General features: G+C 42.1%; 1 protein-coding gene across 2 annotated transcripts in view; it reads left to right on the forward strand.

Annotated features, from left to right (window-relative positions):
- ARID5B (AT-rich interaction domain 5B) overlaps positions 1–19,247 on the forward strand; it is a 176,588-nt gene that overhangs the window by 56,668 nt on the left and 100,673 nt on the right. The window lies entirely within an intron of this gene.

Genomic DNA, 19,247 nt, shown 5'->3' on the forward strand with positions numbered 1-19,247 from the left:
CCTGTGATTCATTTTTGTTTACAAACTCCCTCCTAGTTTACAATGACCTAAGTGATAAATTAACTATAATAAGTTATACATAGTGTGCAGGACAATGGCTTGATCCCAAGATATGAAATGCTAATCTCTGATGAAGAAGGTAGAACTTATTTTAATGTGACTTTCCCCTAAACAATGCATTCTTCAACAAAAGTAATTGTTTCCTTTGGTTTATTTTTCTGTAAATAGATTGAGTTGAGAAGGGGGAAGGGTGTTCAGTTTGCTTTTAAAGTGTGTGTCCGTGTGTGTGTGTTTGTGTGTGTGTAGCAAAAGAAAGAGAAGAAAAACAAAACAAAAGAAGAAAGGGGAAAAAGAGTAAAAGAGAGACCCTGAAACAGTGATTTATCTGTTAAGTGTGTTTGGCATCCTGCCTTTTGGCTGGAATTTTTGAGAGAAACATATTTGGTTTACTTTAATGGGCAAAAGCTCTGAACCTCATTCGTAGAAAAAAAGAGCATGTTTTCTTTTCCCTTTTTCAGTTCATTTTTTTATATCTTGACATTCTGTCTTGTAATTGAATAGTAATTCTGAATTTAGAGCTGGAGAAGAAGAAAATTTAAGTGGGTCCTCCTCCCCTCCCCCCTTCCCCCTCCTCTCTGTCCTCCCCCCTCCTTTCCCCCCTCCCCTCTCCTTCCCTCATTCTCTCCCTCTTTCTCCTTACATTTCAGAGAAAAGGACTGGCTGATCCCAAAGTTTTATCTCCTTTCACAGCCACCCTTAGGACTGGCACCAAAACTGAATAATTTCACTGAGACTGTGCTGGAGGGTTGTTGACATATTTGTGTCTATTCTAATAATATGAAGTTATGTGTTAGTAGAAGGAAATTTTCAATCTCAGTTAAAAAAAAAAAAGGTAATCAGTGAACATATTCTATATCATACTGTCATGGTGGATTCATGACATTATGCATTTAGCAAAGCTCTCATACAATACACAGAATGAACCCTCATGTAAACTATGCATGTGATTAATAATAATGTATCAATATCTTGGTTCATCAGTTTTAACAAAGGTACCACACTAATGCAAGATGTTTTAAAAATATATTTTGCAGGAAGATACTAGCAGCAAAAAAGAAGAAGAGGGTATATAAGTAGTATGCAAACCAAAATCCAGTTTTCCCCCCTCAGTTTGGTATTGTGATTTTATCACTATTATTAACTAAATGTCTTTATTGGATTGTCATTCCCTTAATAAACATGATGAGGGGAAATTATCAGAGTTACAAAAAACATAAGTTGGGTATATTATTTCAAAAGGGTTGATCAAATATTTAGACCATCCAACATTGGAGAATTTATATGGGGTCATTTTCTCTCTCTGTGTCCACGTTTATTTTCTTCATCTCTTTTAATTGTGCTTATTTTCTTATAATAAAAGTATTCCATGCTTGGGGTGCCTGGGTTGCTCAGTCAGTTAAGCGTCTGACTCTTGATCTCTGCTCAGGTCTTCATCTCAGGGTCGTTAGTTCAAGCCCCATGTTGGGCTCCACGCTGAGCGTGGGGTCTGCTTAAAAAAAAAAAAAAGTAATGGATGTTTATCATGTTAAGATGATATAAAGAAACAGAGAAAGAATTAATCACCCATAATACCACCATGCTGAAATAACTACTGGTAATATTTATTGTCGCTCATTCTAGTCTTTTTTCCTCTGCCTATATATGAGCTTTGGTTTTTTTAAATTTATACTGTATCTTCAGTTTCATATCTCTTCTTATTTAATGTGGTCTTTTATACACAAAAGATATTCATTGGCAGTATCATTTTTAGTAATGGATTCCACTGTATTCCATTATATGGAAGTACCATAATTTGTCTGTCTATTCTCCTATTCTTGGACTTTGGGGTTTTTTTTTTTTTCTAGCTTTTGACTATTATAAGCAGTGTTCTTGTGAACATCCTTGAAGTTATATCATTCTTTGTATCCTTGATTATTTCCTCAGGACAGATTCCTAGAAATGGAGCTTGTAAGGTCAAATGTCGAAGTAGAATTCAGAGGCGTTTGCTAGGTGTTGGTTCAATTGTAAAGAACATCTTCAGTAGAATCAGGATATCTTGTACACTGAAAATCCCTCAATGCTTGGCATTGTTGAAGCCAATGTAAAATGAAAAACATGTTAACAAATTTCAAGAGAAGTTGGGCAAATTTAGATATAGCCAATATTGGGCAGATTTGTACTTTGTGTGTAGTACATGTTTCTTTACCCAGAATTCTATCTCTAGTTCTTGCATTGTGATTGGGAAAGATATCCCAACTCTAAGAGTGTTCCTAACCATTCCCTTCTCCACCTGCCAGAACTCCCTACAATGTCCCTTTGGGGGCTTATGTTTGCACTAAGCTTTCTATGGAAGAGACACCCCCCCCCCGCCTTTTAGAACATTCTAGCTGCATGTCATTTGTGGGTGTGTGTGTGGGGGTGGGTGTGTGGTCTGTGTGTGTGTATGGGGAGGAAGGCTTCATCCCCATTCTCTCTGCGCTCTCCTAGTCACAGGTGAATATCAGACACTTGCATTAGAGAACTAGCCAGTGATAGGCTGGGACATCTGTGAAAGGGTTAAGCTGAAAGACTGTTACAGCCAATGAGCATTTATCCTCATGATGTCACAATGGTGATATCAGAGTCTCCAGGGAATTGATTATGAAATTACTCAGAACTGGAAACATTCATTCCACTCTCAGTAGCTTTTTTGAGTGTGACAAAAACCAGGATAGATTGAAGTTTTAATAAAATAGGGCTGTATATGTTGCTCCAGGTTCATGAAGATCATTATTTTGAGTACAGTTAAATTAAACACACAGGCACACACACACACACACACAACACACACACACACACACACACACACACACACACACCAGATGTCAGTGTGAAAAAGGGGAGGGGGAAGCTTTTAATCTTTGTTATTGATTTTCTGTGTGTACAGTTTTATCTAAAGAGTATGGTTTACCAGCTATTGTGTGGTTGGGCTTTCAGGCCAATAAAAACCTTTGGTCCTTAGAAAATAAAATGAGATATTCAGGCAGCTAGTTTATTTTAATTTCTTTTCTTTTCCACTTCATGACAGTATTTCAAATAATTAGGTTGATTTATGATTACAGATAGTTTTAAGATGTAGGACGCTTTAACAATGCAGTGCCAGTTTATTGTATCTGGCTTTATCCAATTATAAAATTGAGTTTAGTCATGTAATGATTCTCTAAACTAAAATATCAATCACAGTGCATGGACTTTTCCAATGTATATACTGTGAGGCTATTTTAAGCTTCTCTCTTCAAGGCGCCCTCACATCTGAATATGCTTACTTGGCTTTACTCTTTAACATGTAAGAACACATGAAACTTTGGCTACATTTAGCCTCCCGAGTCTAATGCACACGCTTGGTGACAGCAAAGGGGGAGGTTTTGACGACGAGCAGAATATGATAGACTAGAGTAATTATTTCCACAAGAAAATGAGCATCCTACGTTATTTGTACAAATAACACAAAGTGATTATTTGGCTGTGCCGTTGTAATGAAACAATAAAGATCATATTTAATTTAAAACAGTATCCCCCAGGGTCTTCTTTTTTATTCAGAGCATTTTTGGCTACTAAAACAAACATGATTTGCTGCTATGGTTAGCAACAGCAATTTTAAAGGAGAGCAGAGGGAGGGAGAGAGAGATTGGGAAAGGGAGAGAGGGAGAGAAGGGAGAGAAGCACATCTTTTCCTCTTTCTCCTTTAACTCTAGTATTCCAGAAATCATGATAAGGGCATACGGAACAGGAACTGAGTTGCTTATTGAAATAAGTTGCTTATTGCACTATTCTTTCCATATTGTTCATATAACCATTTATTTACAATAATTTGAGTAATCTCAGAGTTCCTCCTAAAGGCTTTTTTTGGCCTGGATAAAAAGTGCAGCTTTAAGATATTTCTCCTAAAATAAATTTGAGACGGTCTCATTTATAGTCAGCAGTGCCTTGATTACTTGCAGACACACTGGAAATTTACATGCGCTTTTCTCCTTTATAAAACACTGATCTGTTCATATCATTAGTTCCCTCATGACTAGTGCTTGGCTGCTCGCCAAGCGGTCTAAATCTGTAGTTGTAAATCGTGAGTTGAAATAGCAGAAAGTGGATTTGTAACTTAAAAAGTGTAAACAGTTTGGAAAATGAAGTAATTTTGGAGTATGATTGATTGCCTTGTGATTGTACTTTAAATTAGCCTGGGGTCTTGGGGGCAGATATGTGCTCTAACTGCTTATTACACATTTTCAGTTTTCGAAGGAATAATAGCATTGTTGGTCGGCTTTTAAACAATGTATGCATCTCCTGGAGTGACCTTTTAGGAAATGAATAGTTTTATTGTGTGTCCATTACTTTGCCTGAAACAACATTTTTGAGTTATTAATTTGACTTGTTCTATAAATAAAGAATTCAAAATGCAAAGCAGCTGTGCGACCCAGAGCACAGTATATCATGCCTGTGCTTTAGAACCACTGTTTGAGATTGATAATCCACAGAACAAATGGTTTCTTGGGTGATAAATTAATAATGTTTTCTGGAGCCTATGGTTACCAAAGATTAGTCCTTCGATACTGCAGAAGCCAAAAATTATTATTAAGGAGGACAATCGATTCATTGGCCTTCTGGGGCTCTGGAAGCATAGGTCTGCTTTTGTGAAGGGATCTCTATTCATTTAAGAGCATAGATAGAAAGCAGGAATAGCCCAGTGGGTCATTTCTGGGCAAAATATAGCAGCTGTGATAGGCAGGAGGCCCTGGAGTCAGAACGCCTGAGCCCAGGTATCTCTTACCCTGATTTACCAACTGAGTCATTAGGCAGGACAGCAGGGTTCCATTCCTCTTTTTCCTCCACCAGTAAAATGGGTATAAGAATTTCAATCTCGCAAAATCGTTGTAAGATTCAAATGAGACAAGCTGGGGAAGGATTTTATAAACGTAGAATGCCTTGTATTTCGTATTGTCATCACCAACATCATCATCATTTTTACCGCGATTGTGTTATTATTACACTGGGTTTGGGAACTTGGCCTGTCTGTTAATACCATGAATGGCTCACAGATACAAGTTGTGAGTAACAGTCTCATTCACTCTTTGCTTCCATGAGGGAGAGGTCTAGGAACAGTTGTTTTGTACTAACACTAGAATTTTAGTTTTTGTTTATGGGAACAGTTTTCCCAATATAGCCCTTTCCTTGCATTTTTTTACTTCTTCGTCGAACTCAACATTTCTTGGGGACCACATTTTGTTCCCATGTTTAGAGATGAAGAATCTCAGTTCCTTAAGCAATTGTTAGAGCTTTTACTCCGTGTCAGGAAGAGCCTGCGGTAGACATCAGGGACACAGAGGAGAACGGAGGGTTCTCTTTGCCTTTGCAAGTGGTCGAGCCTCAGGCAGCACTTTCCAATAGAACTTTCTGTGGTGATTTACCTGTTCTGTGTCTGTGCCTTCCAGTAAGGGACCCCCCAGTCACATGTGGCTGGTGACCGCCTGAAATATGATTAGTGTGACCGAGAAACTGACATGAAGCATTTTAAATTTTATTTGATTTTAATTCATTCAACTTTAGCTACCTGGTTGGCAGCTATTGTATTGGACAGCCCCGATCCAGAATAAAGATTTGCTAGTTTAATTGCCAGGTTGGGAAGTAAACCTAAATATTTTGGAAGCACATAAGGTTATCCATGTTTCTATTCTCCTTGATGAGACACAATGCCAAAGCCCAAAACATTGGCGTTTAGATAATGCCACCGGACAAAATGGATGAATTGCTTTTTAGTGTGTTGTCCAAACAGGGAATTGGTGCGTATAGGTAGGGAAAATGCACAAAATACTCCCAACAGGGTCTAAACCCTGAGCAGGCAAACGGTGGTGGTGCTGACACAGGATGCTGGCTGGGTAGAAACCCCAGCCAAGCCAGCTAGGGGTGTTTGACTGGCTGCCCTGGTGAGTGACGGCGTTTTGGGGGCATCGGTGCCCAGCAGTCCTCCAAGTGTAGGATTTATGAACACTGAACTACAGAGTAAAGAACTCCCTGCCTCACAGGGAAAATGTGGCAACTTCACATTTTCATTTTGAGTTATCAAAATACCTTCATATCCATGGAACATAAGAAACGTCCAAAGGTATTGGGTGTGAAATGCAGCCGTCCAAGACAGGACCACACAAATCATTGGGGGAGCACCCCGAGCGGCCAGAGCGCGCAGGGGCTGCTCGGTAGAGGGGTGGGGGGGGGTGCTGCATCCGAAGCTCTGCAGCGTGGGGCGGCGATGCATCTTTCCAAGTGATCTGGGTTCCTCAAAGTCCATGCTTAGTTCCTACGTGAGTTTCCTCTGGGAGAGGAAGCAGCTTTTGGCATTGTGGAGCCGTATTTAAATACTTGTGGTGAAAAGTCTAATATTAGAATGGGAACACAGAGACTCTAGACATCATGAAATCCAATCTCCTTACTTTGTTTGTACTTCTGGACTCCAGCGTTCCCGGCTGAGCAGCGGAGGTCTCATCAAGAACCTCGTAGAGTGGATGGCCCAGTGGCACAGGACTTACTTTCCGCCCCGCCCCCTGACACAGCTCTGACGTCATTTCCCACCTGGCACCGCGGCTCTCGCCCCGCTCCAGCCGGCGGGCCGCCCGGAGCGGGTTTCCTCCCCATGTTTCTCCGGCACAGAGCCCTGTTCTGCTGCGGGCCACTGCGCAGGCCCAGCTGCTCGAAACTTGCTTTCCGCGCCGCACGGCCTCAGGCACCAACGGGCTTGCCCTTTGTCCCCGAGTCCTGGCAGGCACAGCGCCCGGGGCCCACAGCACCTTTCTCGTTGCCCCCAAAAATGTTTCCAGAGGAGAATACAACTTTTGGGCGAAGAAAATGTTTTAATATATAACATCTATATATTCGTCTTTATACCAGTGCAGTCCTACCATGTGATGTTTCTTATTTTCCTAGGGGGGCAGGGACCGGGGAGGAAAATGTCACCTGGGGCTTTTGGAAGTCCTAGTGCAGTGCTGCCTTCACGGGCCCCACCTTCCTTAGAAGGCCCCGTCCTTTTTACAGAGAAGGCACCTGAAGCCCAGAGAAGGGCGCGAGTTTGCCCAAGATTACAAAGCCGGTGCCTGGTACGTCTCTCCCTTCTGAAGCTCCTTCTTTATAGGACATCAAGGAGATTTTGTCTTAAAACGATTTATTCTGGGGCTGGCTTTTCTAAACCGTAATGTAATTGTACTTTAATCAATAAAAAATGTCCTGTGGAACAACTGGGAGGGTGGGGGGAGGAGAGAAGCCCAGCAAATGTGAATTGTTGTTTATTTGTCTCTCTTAAACAGTGTTTCACGTTAAAGCAGCGGCAAATGAAATGGATTGTATTACAACCTTCTTAGAAAAATAGCTGCTGATCTCATAAATTCATCGAGCTTCCTGGTTCCAAAGGCCCCTCTTAAAATAATAATAAGTGTCGCACACTCCGTAAATACCTGCCTCCAGGTAGCGGGCAGTGAGGGGATTATAATTGCAAAACCGGAATGGGCCCCTCCTGCCTCCTCTGAGGCGGCGGGTTCTGTGCGGACCGCGCACGGGAAAGGGGAGGTGATGGCTTCCTCCCAGGACTGTCTCCTGTCCTCCGTATTACATGATGCCTGGATCTCAAACGTCATCCCTCGGCTGATCGTTCGCTCCTCTGGCCATCTCTCTGGCCCCGCGCACAGGTCATGACTCTGTGCTCGGAGCTGCCCGGGGGGGCCACTGTCCTCGTGTCATAGGTTTATCCAGGCAGAGGTGTCTCTCAGAAGCCCTAAGCAGCGGTTCTGACCCGGAGCTGTAGAATCAGGCAGACCTGGTGCCACAGTGACCTTGACCAAGCTGCTTAATCTCTCTAAGCCTCAATTTCCTCATCTATAAAATGGAAGCAGTAAACACATCCCTCGGGATTGCTGCAGGGATTAAATACACATTAAGGGTTTAGCGCTTGCCTGTCGATAGTGGGTGTTCAATAAAAGGCAGCTGGACTCGATTGGGACAGTGTGAGAAAACTGAACATTCTGACAGGTAGCCCAAAGATCTTTCTTGGTCTTTTTCTTTCGTTTGGCATCAAGCTCTGTGATGACTGTGGTGTGAACAAGCATCAGAAAATGTGCCTGGCATTTTGCAAACTGGGCTGCATCTTACCTGTATCCAGGTGTGTGAGATGTTCTCAGAAAATGCTTCCAAGTCAGTTGTACTTGAGTTTTGTTGGAGATGCAGCCGGTTCGTCGGGTTTAAGATCTTTTTGAAGCCCGTGATGTACACTCCTCAATGCAGGTCTCTCAACACCAGTCCGTTGCCTTATGTTGGCCATGGGAGGATGCCTTCTGCAGGAAAGAAACACCTGACTTGGGTGTAACTGAACTCTTATTACCTTCTGTCAGACGCGCACAGCAGAAGAGACAACTTCAGCCCTCCCCCCTGCCCCACCAACCTGAGTGTCAGAATGGTTTCACTGTCTTCATAGAGTCGTCTTTGACACAAACGGTGTGGCATTTTCAATTTTTTTTTTTTTTTTTTTTTTTTTTTACTTTTTGCAGGTCTAGAAATCTTATTTAAATCAATGTAATGAGACACTTTGAACAAAATGTAATCATTCTCACTTCTGCAGGGTTGGAAGAAGCAGTATCACAGCTACAGAGCTGGGCTGAGCTGGTTGTGTTCACACAGACTAGGGTTCTTGCCGTGTGCTCTGACTCTTCACAGCGTATCCTATAAGTAGGATTTTTTGAGTGTCTGTCTTAAGTGAATTATACTCTGGAAGAATTAAGAGGGCTATCATTTCACTATGATTTTTGAAAGAGTGAGAACCCTCAGACCCAAGCAGAATTGCTGGGCCAGACCTCTCCCTTTTTCTTCCAGGCCCCCTTCATGTCCTGAGAAGAGCAGTTCTCTGGTTTTCAAGAAGGCTCTATCGAAGTGGAGGTGTAAGGTTCTGTTAAAGTTCCAGGGTTTGTGAGGTCAAGGGAGTCTTCGCTTTGTCTTTTACAACAAGCATATATTTATATATTAGTTCTGAAATTTTAAAAAAATATTTTTAAGAATGCATGAGCAAAGATAAAAGAATTATCTCATTTCTTCTGGCTAAAGATATCTGTCTCCTCATGGTCACCTGTGAAGGAGCAACTCACTGACACTTAAAAAGAGCATTTTAACCCAAGATATCATGTGGCAGGAAATTTTACCGGAAGAATCTCTTATTAGTTTCTTCCAGTAAAAGAAGTTTTGAATGAGCAAACTTATAATAAGAAGTACCCCCCAAGGTGATAAATTATGTGGCTTTTTAATCTAGAAATAGGCACCTTAAACAGAAAGAACAGAGATGACTTTCAATCATCTGCTTGATTTGAAGGCTAGGGGAAGGTAGAGGGAGCTGATGGATCTTAGGGCGTCTTTCTTGGCTGCCTGAGACCATGTATGGAGTCTCCTTCAGATGCTGTACATGTGTGCCTCTGACTAAATCCTTAGAATAACTGGTGTTGGAAGTCCTCTAAGCTCCGAGATTTGTTACTGGAGCAAGGAAAGGGTGTTTGGGATGTCCCACTCGACTTGAAGGACCTGAAAGCTTAACAGCCAATAAAAAGAGCATTGGTAGAAGATGAGTGCTAATTTTAGGCAAGAGCAAACTGTTTCCTCATGCAAGCTCTTCCCTCCCTCCTTCCATTAAGAATTGAGGAGGCGCAATGGCTCTGTCTTCAGGTAGGATGACAGAGAGAGGTGATTTTCTCAAGACAAACATGGAATTTTTATAACGTAATATTTGCTGGTATTTAAGTATACTTTGGTGGCATCTTGGCTGGTGTTCAGAGACTTGAAATCATTTTGATTGTAAAGAGTCACTAAAAGGAGCTGTTAAATTGTGCTTCTTGAATTACATTTAGCTACAAAGTATTCGTTCTGTCTTGGCCTTGTAAATGATAAGACCTATTATCTAGATGGTCTCTGTCCACATCCCACCTGAGGAAAAAATCGAATTGGGTTTGAGTTTCAGTTAAGGCAAAATATATTAATAATATCCTTCATTTTTAAAAGAAATCTCGACCGCTTCCCTGCACGGAGCGTGCAGTCCTTGCCCCCTAGAAGGGGTGGGTTATTTGTAAGCTGGGTACCAGAAATAAAAATGAAAAAGGAAGCATTTAAATTGTAGGTGACGTAGGGGATGTATTTGTTTTTCTTCTGCATGAACCCTCCCATAATCCAAATTGCATTTTTTAAACCTCTTTTTGTTCAAATTATTTCAACAACCATCACTTTAGAAATTTCAGACTTGGACATGATGAAATAAAAAACATCACTTCCACCGCTGGGGCATAAACACCTCCAAAGTGTGGTATTCCGTGGGGTGCTTTGCATTTCAATTCTTCGTCCCTTGGGCTCCATAGTTCTGTTTGGAACCACCATGCCTCCTTCACCTGGGGTCTCATCTCCTGGATTCTGCCCTGGAGCACAAGACCAGGAGCCCCTGGAGGGTGAGCCCTGTCGTGGGCACCAGTGAAAACCCACTGATGGGCAGTGTCTGATCCCGAGCAGGAACTAAATAAAGACTTGTTGAATGAACGACTAAAGCACAAGACATTATTCTTGAATATCTGCTTGGTCAAACCTCTGATAACCTTCCTGGGATCTTGGCTTTGAACGCTGGCCACCATGGGCTCTTTCTCCCTTCAAGAGACTTGATGGGGTCATGGAACATTGTCTCCCCTGAGCCAGGGACGGTGGCGCTTGCTCAAGCTGTGTGGGCAGATGGAGGGCCTCACTCAGTCACCTGCGATGAAAGGAGGAAAAGGAAAGTCAGGGTTCAGATCTGGCTCTCCTCGAACTTGTCTTCCACTCTTGCTCAGATGAATGGAGTACAATGCTCGAATGGTACTCCCGGTGACTTCGGGATTTAACCTGAACCCTGTAGTGGCTCCCGAGGTTCTCTGCCACCTGTCATAGTGCCCAGCCTGGACTCCGGCCACGGCCCTTTAATCCCATCCTCTCCATGGGCCCATAGCTGTTAGAGCCCCAGGGACTGAAGATATGCCTCTTTTCTTGGAGACGCCAGCAGCAGACAGCCCTGAGCTCTGGGCTCAGATCTGTTCCACAAGCCTACCTTAGCAGTGTGACTGTGGCAAGTTAGTTCATCTTTCTTATGTGTCGGTCTCCTCGTCTGGAAAATGGGAATAATAATAACTTCCTATAGAGAAGGAGAGAGATGTGTTCATGATCGACACACAGAAGGGGTTGAGTGAGTGGTGTTTTTATCTGCCTTGGGAGGTGTCTGTGTATCCTTCAAAACTCGGCTCCAGCTTTGCCTTCCTGAAGATCTTCTTGACACTGTGTGGGTGCTGAGGACCTGCCTCTGCTGTGATTCTTTTGCGAACGCTTATTTATTTGTTTCCATGTCCACCACCTCGCCCAAGCTGCCTATCCTGAGAGGAGGGGCACTGGCTCTTTGATCTTGGTTCTCCTACCCCCTGCTACCTCCTAATCCACAGGACATGGTGTTTGACCGGTCAATGGATGGGTGGGAATTTTGACCTCAAATGCTACCTTTCTCACAATACAGAGGGCATAGTTGTGTGAGCTGTGTGTGTGATAAAGTTTGGATGGTTTGTGGATCTTTGTCCTGAGACCCAAAGGAGGGAGGAAAGAGAAATCACACTACTGGCATCACTGAGGGGTTAACAGTGAGAAGTATGCTGATGAAGGATGTTTTATACAATGGCAGTCTCTTTCTGAGATTATCTTCCAAATAAGGCAAAATCCAGTTTCACTTTAGGGATTGTTTTGAACATGAGACTGGAAGGGATACTTTAATAGCACAACCTGAAACGAGAAGTTTGCTTCTCTTTAGTTCATAAAATCACGAGGATTTTCAAGGCCACCGGCCCACTGGAGAGGCCCAGAGAGTCTCTCAGATTCTCATCAACCTTCTCAGAGGTTTGGGGCCACACCGAAGGCAGCTGGGGTGTAATGGGGACAGCACGATATTTCATGCCAGAGGACCTGTCCCTGTCATTAGCTGGGTAACCCTGAGTAAGGCATTCACCTTGTTGAGCTTTCTACATCCTCTTGTATAAAATGGGGATATTCATAATAGACTTCAAAGGGGGTTCTGGGAAGACTGAGTGAATCTAAATACGTGAAGGGGCTTTATAAATTCTGAAGTGTTACACAGATGAGTGATTATACTATGCATAGTAAACTATTTGTGATTTTACAGTGTTAAAAGCAGGATATGTATGCAAGAAGGGGAGTTGCAGGGAGCTGGGGAGTGCTGTAATCAACATTTGGGGGAGTAGTCCCCAAAATGTGATCAGAAAACACTAACCTCTTGAGGTCAGCCATGAATGACCAAAAAAAAAAAAAAATGGCAGGGGGAAGAAAGAGGGGTGAGGGATGAGAGAGGGTTCTATGGTAAAATAAATTCAGGAAAGGCAGTATATTCCCTCCTGTAGATTGAAATGCCCCTTAGCGAGTCGAAGGCTCCAAGAAGCCTGTCTGCGTAACTCTGTTAAACTCAGAGTTTTCCATACTAATACTACGGTACCCTTTCCCACATAACACTTGGTTGTTTGTCCCCATCTTTCCCCAGGACTAGTGTTGTGTGAAATACTTTGGGAAACCACTTGCAAAGCCGTCCTAATAGTGAACATCTATCGAGTGTTTACCGTGCCCTACACTAGCTTCAGTACTTTTTATCTTTTAACTCATGTATGCGCCCAGAAAGGCACTGTTTTTTTATGTCCATTTTAGAGATTAGGATCCTGAAGCTGTGAAGTTGTCACTCCCCGGATTCCACTGTTAGTAGTTGTCAAACTTCATGCCCTGCTGCTCTTTCATACTCGCTACCTTGTTGAATCCTACAGATGATTGAACTATAGGGCTCCCGCTTCCCAAACTCTCAATGCAATTGATCTTAATGCTCACCACGATACTGGTACTGACCATAGACAGACTACGGACGCCAGTATTATGGAATATGTGATTTTTAAATGTGTAGCCTACTTTAAAGAGCTAAACTGTGTTACCAAGAGAAAAGAGTAATTCCCGTTTTAGCTACAGCGCCCCCTGTGGTCTTCTGGTAGAAAGCTCTGACGCCCTTTCGGCTTAATAGCCCTACCCCCCCACCGCCCGCCCCCGGATTTGTACATCTGACTTCAGGATTTTTCAAACACTCTGTAGTTCTTCAAACTGGGTTTCTAGTTCTTATTTTCATCCTGCCCCCAAACCTGCATCTCACCATCTGTTTCAATAGGTGCTTTAACATCTGGGATACTTGTTACAAAGCCCCAATCCAGAGACCCAGCCCAGATACTTTCATTTTGCATGTTGGCAGGGTGGTCCAGGAATCTTCATTTAAACAAGCCCCTCAGCGGTTCTAATGTGACTGGCCCACAGAACATATGTCCTCTCTTGCTTTTCATTTGAACTCAGAGTGTGGGGACATCCTACCGAGTTACCACTTGCCAAATGAGAAGCCTGGAGGAGTATCAGTCAAGGTTGAGGCAGAACCAGATTTCCACTCCGAGGGCTCAACCGGAGAGATGTTAACAAAGGGAAGACTTGCAGAGGTGTGGTTAAGATAAAGGGAACCAAGAAGGGTGGTTGAGGTACCCGGGGTCTAGTAACAGCAAGAAGCAAGGGAGGAAATATTGCTACCTGGTGAAGGCTGGAGCCCTCAAGGAGCTACTGTGGTGTAGGGGTGCAACCCCAGGTAGCACTGTGGTGTCAGAGCTGGGAGGGAGCAACGAAGAAATACCCCAGCTTCTCTCTTTCCATCATCTGCTCTCCTGTTGGTGTCTTCCATTTGCCAAATTAAGAAAAAGTCAGAGTGTGAGGAAGCCCAAGAATGCAACCCTTAGGGGTCACATAGCAAGGTAGAGAGGATAGACAATGAGTAGAGGACACCAAATAGTGAATAATCAGAAAACATTAATTTGAAATATCAATTGACCGCTAATTGAAATTAACATCAGTTGAAAGCCTACCATACGCTTCACTTGTATCGACAATGTTAGGGATTCAGACATGCTAGAGACCCTCCCTGCTCCTGCCCTTCAGAGAACCCACAGTCTAGAAAGGGGGACCTAACATGAACAAATACACGCAGTAAAGTATCACAGAATAACTGCACCTTGGAGTTAAACTGATTTTGATGATCCAAAATAACAGATTTCTGGAAGCAATAATCTGTTCTCCAGAACAGGGATCAGGAGAGACGGGGACTAAATAGATTAGATTTACTGTCTATAAAGTCTCTGTCCCAACACAACTCCATAACTGCACAACTCTGCTGCTGCCGCAGGAAAGCAGCCACACACAGTGTCAATGAGCAGGCATGGCTGTGTGGCGATAAAACTTTATAAAAAACAGGTCCGTAGTTTGCCAACCCTTAACATAAACCATCTCACAGAAATATCTAGAATAGGGGCGCCTGGGTAGCTCAGTTGGTTAAATGTCGGACTCTTGATTTCCGCTTATGTCATGATCTCAGGGTCATGAGAGCAAGCCCTCCCTCCGTCGGGGCCCCGGGGTCAGCATTGAGTCTGCATGTCCCTCTCGCTCCCCCTTGCTTGTGTGCACTCGCTGTCTTTCTCTCGCTCTCGCTTTCAAATAAATAAAATCTCTTTTTAAAAAAGAAATATCTAGAATGGGGATCTGTAGCACTGGTAACTCGTGATATGAAACCACAGAATTATAACTGGAATTAATATATTAGTCACCCGCGATTTGTTTATTGTATCTTTTATGAGAAAAGGGAAGTAGGTGTGGATATTAGAGACTGGGGAAAGGAGGAATTTTACAGTGGAAATGAGTTTCCGCGGATGATAGATATTATGGGAAATGTGAATAAACCAGATTCCTCCTCCTCCCGTCTTACATCAGCTTACTCACGACTAACACTGTACAGAAGGAAGTAAGACAGGGCATTATCCATATCATCAGCTTTCAATGATAGTCTTCCACCGTGCACTGTGAGAGCACATTAGAAGGTGCCGGAGTTTTCATATGACTGCATTGCCGTGAGATTGAATAGTGGTTTCAGTTTCCAGTACATTTTATAAGTATCTCTTTCCTTCAGATGTTAAACTAATTTTCATATTGCACACACTAGGAAAAAGAAAAGAAAAAAAAATACCCATTCTGAGCAACTGATGCTCTCCTGGCATTGTGATAAAAAATAGAGCAGATGGTTTGTGGAAATGGCACCAGGTGAACTTGTAGGTAGTTAGAGCAGGAAAATAGATATAACTCCAAGAGAGGACTCTTACCAGGTTTTATAGTTGAAGCTTTTTTCTCTTTAATTTTACTTTGATTTTTTTTTTTTTTTTTCCATCATTCACTAGAAAACCAAAGGTGGCAAGCAAGGATCTCTGCTGAGATAGTGATGCAGGGTTGCTTGCTACCTTTTGGCCTTGTTTGGGATTTTTGGTTATCAGAACAATGAAGTAACAGCCACTAGAGGCCTTCCCTCCAGTTTTGTTCTCTTCTTCCAGTTGTGTTTCCAAACCTCTCAGGATCATGGGGTCCTAGAGTCCAGGACCTAAAGGCATCATGAGGACTGTGGCAAATATTCGGAACAGCCCCATCTGTCCTGGCTGCCTCTTCAGGCCCAGGCTGTCCATCATACGGTTTCTTTCCTGGTGGATTCTTTACCACTGTGCCATCCAGTATGATAGCCACCAGCCACATGTGGCTGTGAAGCCATTGAAACGTGGCCTGTACAAATAAAGAGATACCATACATGTTAAACACATACCAGATTTCAGAAACTTAATATGGAAAAAAATTATGTGAACTCTCTACTAATGCTTTACATTGCCCACGTGTTGAAATAATATTGTGAGTATACTGGGTTGGGTAAAATAGATTTTTTTTTTTTAAAAAAAGAATATACTGTAGAGAAACACTTGCACTTGTCCTATGAAATAAGACAAAATATTTTCTTAGTTTATACATATATCATATCACTGTGTTGTATGCCTTAAGTTAATACAATGGTATATGTCAGTAATATTTCAATAAAACTGGGGAGGTGCAAAATATTCATTGAATTTTGCTTTTAATAGTAAAAAATTAGTGTCAAAAAAAGATAAATAGATTATTAAGGTTATTTCACTTTTTCTTTTTACTTTTTAGATTTGTCTACATATTTGGCTTTAGATTTCCCAAATACTGTATATGAGCCTTTACCCAGTTTTCAATGGACATCTAAATTTTCTCATCATCAGTTTGAATGAGTTTTTTGTTAATAGGAGGTAGAAAATGTTAAACATGACATAGATGGTAATTGACTATAATTAAAATGAACATACATGATTTGATAAAAACCTTAAGTTTTAAAATCTGTATTTATTAAAGTATAACAGTTCTGAATAAATCATATGAAATGTTTATCTTTAGGTTTTATCTAATTTACTTCAAAATATCTGGTAGACTTACAGAGCATTCCACCTAGATTTAAAGGGATCAGCATCATTAACCTTTATTGCTCTGGCTTTTCTGAGTTCAGAGCATCCTAACACAGGCCAAAGTACTCCATTTCCACTGCCAACTTCTTTAACAGAAATATGTGGAAGAAGTGAAAGAGCAGAAGCCTCTGGTTTAAAGTGTCTAGATACAGCAGTAAAGGAGGTTTCTTCAGAACCAGTATTTTGCTTGGTCTCTCTAGTGGTCCTAAGACCAGGAATGGGTGATGGTTAAAGAAGGAGATTAGCCGCCGTATTGAATGTGGTCTCATCCCTGGGCACATGGACAGAAGAGGGAGTGATAATAGATGTTGAGGATCTGTCCCATTCCCATGTAGCCTCCCCTAGGAAAGTCCTCTTGTACCCCGTTGGGTGGGAGTTACCACTTTGAAGACCACTGATTTAAGATGAGCCACTGATACCAAAGAGGCCTTTGCCCTCTGTTTCTTGTTAAGCCATGTGATAATAAGAGAGGAAGCAACGCGATCTCTACACCTCTTGTCACTTCAGGAGGTGAGCTCCCGGAGGTCAGTGCAGTCATTTGGAGGGTGGTCCAGCACTTTGAGGGTGGTCCACACACTCCTCAAGTGGTGAGATTATTCAAAAAAAGTCCCCCAAATGAGATGTCTGCCTAAACTCGTGACCCTTCATCTGAAAAGGCCTAGCAGCCCCTGAGGGCAGCGCTGTTTGCCAGACAACTTTCTCCAGATTCCTTCAGCCTTTAGGAAGAGCTGCTGGTCCAGAGGCTAGGGTGAACCCAGGACACGGCTGCTGTCACTCCTGGGTGGAAGGGTCACGTGCTTCACTGCGGCGCTGTCTGCAGGCAGCTCCTTGCCGGCGCACCTGCGTGGGTCTGGGCGGGTCATAAGAAATGAGGACACCGCTCCTGTGCCCTCCAGGAGTTCTTATTCTAGTTGCCGGCTGGACGCCTGTCATCCTCCCAAGAACGACTAAGAGCTCCTTCACACAGAAAACATAACCCCTGCCAGACATTGCCCTTTCTTATTGTGTCGGATGCACATCACATTGACCATTTAATTATTTTTTAATGGATAGTGGCATTAAATATTCCTGTGATATTGCATAACCATCACCGCTATCTATTTCCCAAACTTTCTCATCACCCCAAACAGAAGCTCTGTACCCATTAAGCAACAACTCCCCATTCCCTGTCCCCTCCCCCCACAAGCAGCCCCTGGCAACCGCTAGTCTACTCTGTCTGTAAGTATTTGCCTCTTCTAGAAGCCGCATAGGAATAGAATCATACAATATTTGTCCTTGGGTGTCTGGCTTATTTCACCTCGCATAATGTTTTCATTATGTAGCATGTGCCAGAACTTGGTTCCTTTTTATGGCTGAATAAGTGTCCTTCGTTTGTATATTCCATCTTTTGTTAAACTGTTCATCTATTGGTGGACGGTTGGGTTGTTTCCCCTTTTTGACTCTTATGAATAATACTGCTATCAACACTGATGTGCAAGTATCAGTTTGAGTCCTTGTTTTCAATTCTTTAGGGCATATACCTAAAAGTGGAATTATTGGGTCATATAGTAATTCTCTGTGTAACTTTTAAGGAACTTCCAGACTGTTTTCCACCACAGCTGCACCATTTTACATTCTCATTAGCAACGAATGAGGGTTTTAATCTCTCCACATCCTCACCAACACTTGGAGTTTTTTGCTTTTGTATTTGTTTTTTAGATAATAGCTACCCTGGTGTGTGTGATGTGGTTATCGCATTGTAGTTTTGATTTGCATTTCCGTAATGATTAATAATGTCAAGCATTTTTTCATGTGGCATTTGTGTAACTTCCTTGGAGAAATATCTGTTCAAGACCTTTGCCCATTTTTTAAATTGGATTGTTTGTCTTTTTGTTGTTGCAGGGGCTCTTTATATATTCTGGATATTAATCCCTTATCAGATATGTGATTTGGAAATATTTTCTCCCATTCTGTGGGTTGTCTTTTTACCTTTTTGGCAGTGTGCTTTGAGGCACAAAAATTTTTAATTTTGATGATATCCATTTTATCTATTTTTTAATTCTTATTGCCTGTGTTTTTGTGAAATCCAAAGTCATAATGGTTTTCTGCTATGTTTTGTAGTTTTGGCTCTTATATTTGAGTCTTTGATCCATTTTGAGTTAATGTTTGTGCATGTTATGTCGTAAAGGTCCAGCTCATTCTTTTCCTGTGAATGTCTAGTTTCCCCCACATCATTTGTTGGAAAGACTGTCCCCTCCCCATTGAATGGTCTTGGCTCTCTTGTCAAAAACCAGTTGCCCATACATTTGAAAGTTTACGTCTGGATTCTTTATTCTGTTCAATCACATTTTGTCCTTATGCCGGTACCACACTCTTGGTTACTATAGCTTTGTAATAAGTTTTTGAATAGGGAAGTGTGAGTCCTACAGCTGTGTTCTTTTTCAATATTGTTTTGACTATTTGAGATCCCTTGAAATTTCATATACCTTTGCCAGATGTTCCCATCTTTTAAAAAATTACATGGTTAAAATGCAGGCAAACAAAGGAGAAAATAATCACAGATAATCTTACAACCTAGAGGCATTCATCTACTATGAATGATTTTGAAGCATTAAACAAAACAACATGGGATACCACTTCACATCTTCTAGAATGGCTATCAAAAGACAACAGCAAATGACGGAGAAGATGTGGAGATGCCAGAACCCTCATACACTGTTGGAGCGAACGTAAAATGGCACAGCCTCT

Source organism: Zalophus californianus, chromosome 15 (assembly GCF_009762305.2).
Source record: "Zalophus californianus isolate mZalCal1 chromosome 15, mZalCal1.pri.v2, whole genome shotgun sequence".
NCBI classification, from domain to species: domain Eukaryota; kingdom Metazoa; phylum Chordata; class Mammalia; order Carnivora; family Otariidae; genus Zalophus; species Zalophus californianus.